Source organism: Octodon degus, unplaced genomic scaffold (assembly GCF_000260255.1).
Source record: "Octodon degus isolate 3935 unplaced genomic scaffold, OctDeg1.0 scaffold00066, whole genome shotgun sequence".
NCBI classification, from domain to species: Eukaryota; Metazoa; Chordata; class Mammalia; order Rodentia; family Octodontidae; genus Octodon; species Octodon degus.
Window position 1 is genome coordinate 3,201,289 of NW_004524642.1, and position 7,298 is coordinate 3,208,586.

At 38.1% G+C, this 7,298-nt stretch overlaps 1 protein-coding gene across 3 annotated transcripts in view; it reads right to left on the reverse strand.

The window, feature by feature from the left end:
* LOC101578265 overlaps positions 1–7,298 on the reverse strand; it is a 148,721-nt gene that overhangs the window by 62,255 nt on the left and 79,168 nt on the right. Inside the window, exon 1 of one of the 3 annotated variants that reach the window (XM_023719222.1) lies at positions 2,391–2,438. The exons of the other annotated variants lie outside the window; for them this stretch is intronic. The gene's annotated coding sequence lies outside the window, so the exon portion shown is untranslated. Of the gene's footprint in view, positions 1–2,390; positions 2,439–7,298 lie in introns of those variants that run through there. 3 annotated transcript variants of the gene reach the window in all.

Sequence of the window (7,298 nt, forward strand, 5' to 3'; positions counted from 1 at the left end):
GGTTCTGGGCCAGCTCGGCATGCAGTACTGGGGATCGAACCCAGGTCCCTGTGCTTGCCAGGCAGGCATTTAGACCACCAAGTCATCTCCCCAGCCCTAAAAATTATCTTTAACCTGTCTGCAATCTTTTCTTCTTTCCTTTTTATTCTTAATAAAGAAAAAATATTTAAATTAAGATAAAATGTTAGTTTCGTATTTATTTTAAAATGATAAGCACAAGATTTAATTTAAGTAAATTTGCAGATCTTTCTTAAATTAAGATAACTTATTTTTCAAGAATATACCATAGCATTTACAATTTTAAGCATTTAACCTTTCTTTCTTCATTTTTTTTATTTCTTAAGAAATCACCTTACTTTTGAGAGATTTATATTTAATTCAATGGAAATTTGTGTTGCTCCATTTCTCCAAACATAACAAAAGCATATAAAGTCATTAATAAATAGTTACTTTGTGTCCTCAAAGTAGTAGCTTAATCACAAGAATGCTCATTGTGACATTGACCTCTTGTCCTGGGAGCCAGGAAGTAATGTAGTCTCATTGGGCCATAACTAAATTCAACTTTGTATTTCACATGCCTCGAGAATGCGAATGGGGTTAGAGTCAACAACAGCATTGCTCCATTTGTATGAAATAATTCATAGTTTACTTGAAAATACAAGTTTTAAAGACAACTACAGTCAATAATCTCCTGGCAAACACTTCGAAGACCTCCTGCCTGCTGTAGATGAAATGGTCTCCCAAGACAGATTGCTCTGAAGGACGTCAGTGGCAGAAGGGCTCCTTGCATGGGCGAGTAGTTTACGTGGCAACAAGTCACAAAAAGAAGCTGGAAGCTTCTGTAACCAGAGATCTTTGTAAATGTCAGTATCTTGGGGACAGATCTTGCTGTAACTAGGAGAATCAGCCAGTTAAAGAAAATCTAGGGCTGGGGAGATAGCTCGGTGGTCTAAGTGCCTGCCTGGCAAGCACAGGGGCCAGGGTTCGATCCCTGACAGCACACGCAGTGTGGCTGCAGAGTTCTGGGAGCCCTGTGCTGGCCACTAAAACTGGGCGTAGTGGCCCAAGCCTATAATCCCAGCACTAAGGAGGCTGAGACAGAAAGATCACTATGAGTCAGAGCTGCGGAGCAAGACCCTGAACTGAATAAAGAAAAAGGATTAATATATGTATTAATATACATTTATTTATAATCCACCATTTTGTGAAACATGTTCATGTTACTGGCATATCATCTTCAGGGCATTTTAAATTTGGCAATTAGATTAAAGTTATTGCCCTGGTGAAATTTTCATGATTACAAACACAGACCCTCTTTCTGAGCTCAGAGAGCCGAGTTTTCCTGTGAAAGAAAACAAAGCCTCATGTTTTGGGTCATTGTGTAACACAGTTTGAAGTCTCTCCACTGAGGGCATCAGGGCTTTCTAATTTATTGGCCTATTTCAGGGAGGATGTTTCGACTACAGTAGGGTGAATGGGCTCTTCTGACATACAAGGGTCTAATTCAGGCCTGGACAATGGCCCTAGGATAGCTAAAAACATGTCACTCTAGTATATTTGTTACGGAAGTTAGAAGCTATCGCTGCTTTTGTAACTCTTTCTGCAGTAAAAAATAATTTGAGTTTTTATTGTTTCACGTTACAAGTGGCCAATAAAGGGAACAACATATATCCTTGTAGGCAATAAAAGCATGACCACAAAATTGACTAGAAATTGCTACAAAAATAGGCTTATGGAAAAATAACCTGAAAATGAAATGACTAAATATCTTGCTTCCTGGATTACATTCAGCTTGTACAAGGTATTGCGCATGTGTGCCACAGAATGTCCTCAATAATTTTTGTCACTTACATATAGTTCAATAAGTTAGTTTCCACTTGCCTCATTTGGTTATATCTTCGTTTTGAGATAATTAAGAAAAACTATTTTCTGTTTAGTTCCAAGTTTTCATTTGTACCTGGCCAACTAGACGTGTTTCTTTGATGTCTGATTGATAGAAATCTTATCTGTAAAGGAAGCATCTGATTTAGCAGGGAATATTACCTCTCTCAGCCCACCCTGACTCCTGGCAAGCAATCAGATAGCTAGCTAATTTCTGCAAGAAGTGTCTTCCATCATCTCAGAAAATGTGAGGAGGCCTGGATTGGAAGAGGAGATGGAACAGGGGCAGAAAAGACAAGCCAAAGTGGAAGTAGAGTAGGTAGCTGCTGAGGCATGGCGAGTTGTAAAGGACACTTCGTGCATATTATGGACCCATTGCGATAATAAAACTGGAATCAAATGGCCTACCCAAACCACTTGAGACACACTGCATCTTTAATTTTTAAAGTTATGAGGACACTTGACACGGAAGGGGATCAATTACCAAGCGTTTTCGTGCAAATACTTACTTAAGCAATGCGGTGGGTCAGAGTCAGTAGGAACACTGCAGGCTGGCAGCCACCTGATGGCCAATAATTACACTATGGCAGAGTCCCTTTCCAATGGTCTCAGTTGGCAGTAATGGTCATGGCTGATTTATTTGATTCACTTGGAGGCGTCTGAAGTTATAATAAATTTATATATTTGCGAAAAAACCTGGTTTTGATCATGAAACCACAAATATATTGCAACAAAAGAGAATCCTCAATTAACTTTTTAGGTATTCATATCCTTGAGATGAATAGTCTGGCAATATTTTATAATAGAACAGTCCTAGCCAGTAGGAGCTAGAGGAATTTCCAAAAGATAAGAATTGAGAGTCCCCCAATAGAACCCACCTAGTAGAGGGCTTGGCTTCATATCAATAAATTAGTTTCTGTTAATAACAGTGTTGAGGGCTTGCTAATTCACTGGCAAGTTTCTTCATTAACAGAAGTAATTCAAAATTTATTATTAATAGTAATACATTAGGTAGGATTAATCAACTAACATAATAGAAAAGTTATCATTTTTTTCTACACGAACATCTTGAGAGGCAAATATTTTTACATAATATGAAGCCAGAGGAAAAAAATAACAAGTTGCTCTGATAAACAAAGAAGTTCAACTTTCTGAGTTCAAGGAAACAAAGCATTAGAAACTGAGTAGGGATGGTCAAGCTTCTGTTGAGCAGTCAAAATAGCAAACCTCCATTGATTCCTCATATTTCCTTGAGGAAAACCCTGTAGCTCTCCTACTGTACTGCCTGTCTATGGCACGGGAAGACTATTTCCATTACTGTTTCTATTTCTAATCTCAGCACGTCACCCTTTCAGAAGTGGATTCTGCATCAATTAATGCATTTCTTTCCCTTTCTAGTCTATTGAAGTACTGCATTGATTATATTTAAAAATTGACCATTATACATAAAAATAAATCTATTGCGGTCTTTTCCAGAATCACTTCCAAAGAGTAGCACCTTGACAAGCGGTAAAGCTTTGCTTATGAAAGATGGTCTCAGTCGTTAGAGAAAACGTGTGTTCGGCTTGCGTGGATACCTGTGTCACATTGCACAGAAGGTGGATGTGTCGTACTGAATTCTATCAGATATAATGACTTTGACTTAAATAGTAGAAAAAGCATATTTTCAAGACTACATGTTTCACCAAGAAGTTGACCAAATTTCATTATCTGCTCGTTTATTGCCAACTTGAGTGAGGTAGAATTCTTTAGCCATCCACAAACCCCCACAAAATATGCAGATTTATACATTCGGCACACAGTATACATTCATATGCATTGGAATCTTCTCTCCTTTTTCTACCTTTTCTAAAGATTTTATTTATAAAATAAAAACATATTAGGACTTAAAAGCAATATTTTCACAATACCTGGAGATTAATGCCTGATACAGTAGTGAGTAAATTATTGTATTGTGGCTTTCTTGATTCTACAATATAGCTCTAGAAGGTAGTTTTTTAAAGATTGCAATTCTCTGCTGATAACTGAGCCAATATGGCTAACAGAAGTAGTTTTTATTTCTTTTATCTTCCTTGTGGTCTACTTGGGGGTAGAAAGCTGTTAGCAATGAGATGGGAACTAACAGCATTACATGCTGCAAAAGGCAATTGCCTGAGCAATTTTCCTAAGCCAGCGCCAAAGCAAAGCAAAGCAAATGAAATGCTCCCCGTGACCTGTGGCAGCCCCGTGAGAGTGGAACTGTGCAGTCACCTCCACAGGGCAAATTCCACCGCAGAAACCGAGTTCTGTGGCCAGTTGTATGGCGGCAGGAGTCTGTCTCAAGTGAGCATTTAAATGTTTGGCACTATACGCATTTTTTTTCCTTCTAGAAATTAACAAAACTAATGTACTTTATTAATACAGGTACATTTACTTGACTTCATTGAAAGAAAACACCTTCCAATTAAAGAAATATATACAACATTGCTTGGAAATACTGATATAATATAATGTCTTAGTATGTTATGTATTCTGGGTAGGGTCTCACTGTGCACTTTGGACTCATCGTGATCCTCCTGTTTTTAGCCTCCCCAGAGCTAGGATTACAGGTGTGTGCCACCACGCCTGGACTCAGTGGCAGGCTCAGCGCACCTTCGGGTGGGGCCAGCGTGGCATGTGGTGCTGGGGATCGAACCCTGGTCCCTGCGCTTGCTTAAGTACGTGCTTAGTCCACTGAGCTATCTCGCTGGCTCTGTTTTAGTATTTTATTAACAAAACCAATGACCAAAAATTCAAAAATTCCATCTTAAAATCCATCATCTGTCTTATGTCTTTTAGATAAAATATGAACAAAATAATTCCCTGAGATCTGACTATTGAATATTTTTGACAGGTTTAGGATGCTATATATTTCCAAAATTATTTCTTCATATCCAAAGAGATAAAAATAAAAGTCTACTGGTTATAAGTCACATTTGTAGCAGCTGTTCTCGCATATACCGTTCCTCAAAATACAAAATGTATTCATTAAATTCTAAAGGTTCAAAGTACATAAAACTAATGTACATTAAATACACTCCTGTATTCAATAGTTGTTTATTTCTATTTTGGAATAATTTTTATAGCTTAAATTTCAAATTCACAGCTATGTAATCATAATAACCATGTACTTTTATATAAAATTGGCATTTTGGTATTTGGAAATCATTCAGGTTTACTTTTTTCCATTTAACTTTAAATTTTCCAAATTTAAAGCAGCATCGACTACAATTGAGAAGTACATGAGATTAAAAGACCATCTGTAGCTTCTTTCTTGAAGCTACAGATCTTAAAGTCAGAGAAGAACTGTAGTAATCATGAAAAGTAAGTCTCCCTCATTTGGAGAGCGCAAGGCAGAGGTGACACCACAATGCTTAGATTTTCCCTCTTGAAATATTTTTACTCTGTGACTCTTTAATGGGATAAAAATTAAAACCATAATAATCACAAGATTGATAACTGAGTACCTAAGAAAGGCTGATATGGAAGTATGATATTAAGGGAAATTGACATAAGACAGTTTGGTTAGGTTCCCAAGAGAATGTCGATGATGCTCAACTAAGATAATTGGAAGAGGGTTTAATGAATGCACTGCTTACCAGGATGTGTACAGTGTATAAAGACCTTACCAAAATCATATCCAGAGTCCAAGACTACAAAACCTGAACTACTATTATTCCTACTGAAATACACTTACACATGTTCTTCGCGGAATATGTCGGGTGACACAGCAGAGAAGGCAAGAACGTGCATATTGTTAAAGAGACGGTGGTAAGACAGACTGTGTATGGTATATGGAGGGAGAAATAGCAAGGGGTGTTGAATCCTAATGAAATAGAAATTTTGTACTGGAAAAGAAAAGTCAGGATCAACTCAATATACAGCACAGCCAAGCAGAATTTCCATGCAAGGAGCACGTTGGTGGTCAGTACATAGAAAATTAAAAAAAAAAAAAAAATCAGAAACGAAAAATCTGATTTAAGTCAACAGCATGACACAGACTGAGGTCAGTCCTGAGTCACCAAGCATCACCTGTGCGATGGTGGAGGAAGCACCTGACCAGTTATTGAAGGTGACCAGGCATCGATGTAGCAGAGATTTTACTGAAAGTGGACTTTTCAGGACATGCACATGGGTGCTGGGGAAGGTTTAGGGGCCTGGGTGAAGCAAAGGATCATGTGTCTCTGCAGGTAAAGGAGGAAGGTAAAGTGCAGGCTAGAGAAGAAATGATTAAAAGAACCAAGAGAGAAAAAGAGTTCAAGAATTAGGAGAAAAAAGGTTTAAGAATTAGAAGCAATAAGTACTAAAAATGAATTAGATATTTAATACATTGCGATGTCAAATTTCTGGAGAAAGGGAAAAATGAGCAGAAGAGGGAAGGGACGCTGAGGGTGTGATCTATACATACATAGGTCTGAAATCCTGGGAAATGTTGATGTAAAAGTTTGCAATTTGATTTAGACTAGAAAAGTTCCACCTGGAATATAATATGAATGCTAGATGTGCAAATTTCCAAATCACCACAGTACACAAAATGTACTGACTTAATAAAACCTTTCATATTTTCCAGCACCATCATGGGAGAACTTCGTGCCGTTTCCACTTGTCCCCATTGTGTACCTTTTCTGCTTTTCTCTATTCCCGTGCTGCGGGATCCGGGCCCAGTGTCACACCTTCCCTGCAGAGTTACTGTGGGCCCCACTGACACACATCATGGAAACCTAAATTATCTCTCATTTACTATTTTTAGGTGCTTTAAAAAAAAAACTGCATTTTGTTCAAGGTCTCATTACACACCTCAGACTTGTAGTGATCCTCCTGTTCCAGTGCTGGGATTATAGGCATATGCCACCATGCCCTGACTCTGTCGTGGGCTCAGCGCACCTGGGGGTAGGGCCTGCATGGCATGTGGTGCCAGGGATTGAACCCAGCTCTGTGCTTGCCTAAGCAAGCACTTAGTCCACTGAGCTTTCTAGCTGACCCCTCATCTACTATTTTTACTCTGATATTACTCATTCTTGCTTCTCATTACTTAAGATTTTTTTTTCTATAGAAACCTTTGAGCTAGATGCAAGCCTCATGAAAGACATACACTGAGCAAGGGAAACTTGTCTGCCCAGACCAGCAAGAAAAAAAACAGTAGCTGCTCTTCTTCACTGAAAGTCTGTATGGGTTTCTCTGCTCCAGTCGTGTATTTAAATCTTTATTTCCCAACAATATGCACCATGTGCAACTTCTAGACCTCCTATCAATCAAAATAATTAGTACCAAACATTAGTTTAGGATTATTCTAATATTTGACTAGAGTTCGTATATTATTTAAGACCTCATCAAACACCTTAGGCATAATAAGGAACAGGTATTTTTCATCAAGTATTGATATGTTGAACTTTAAGTCC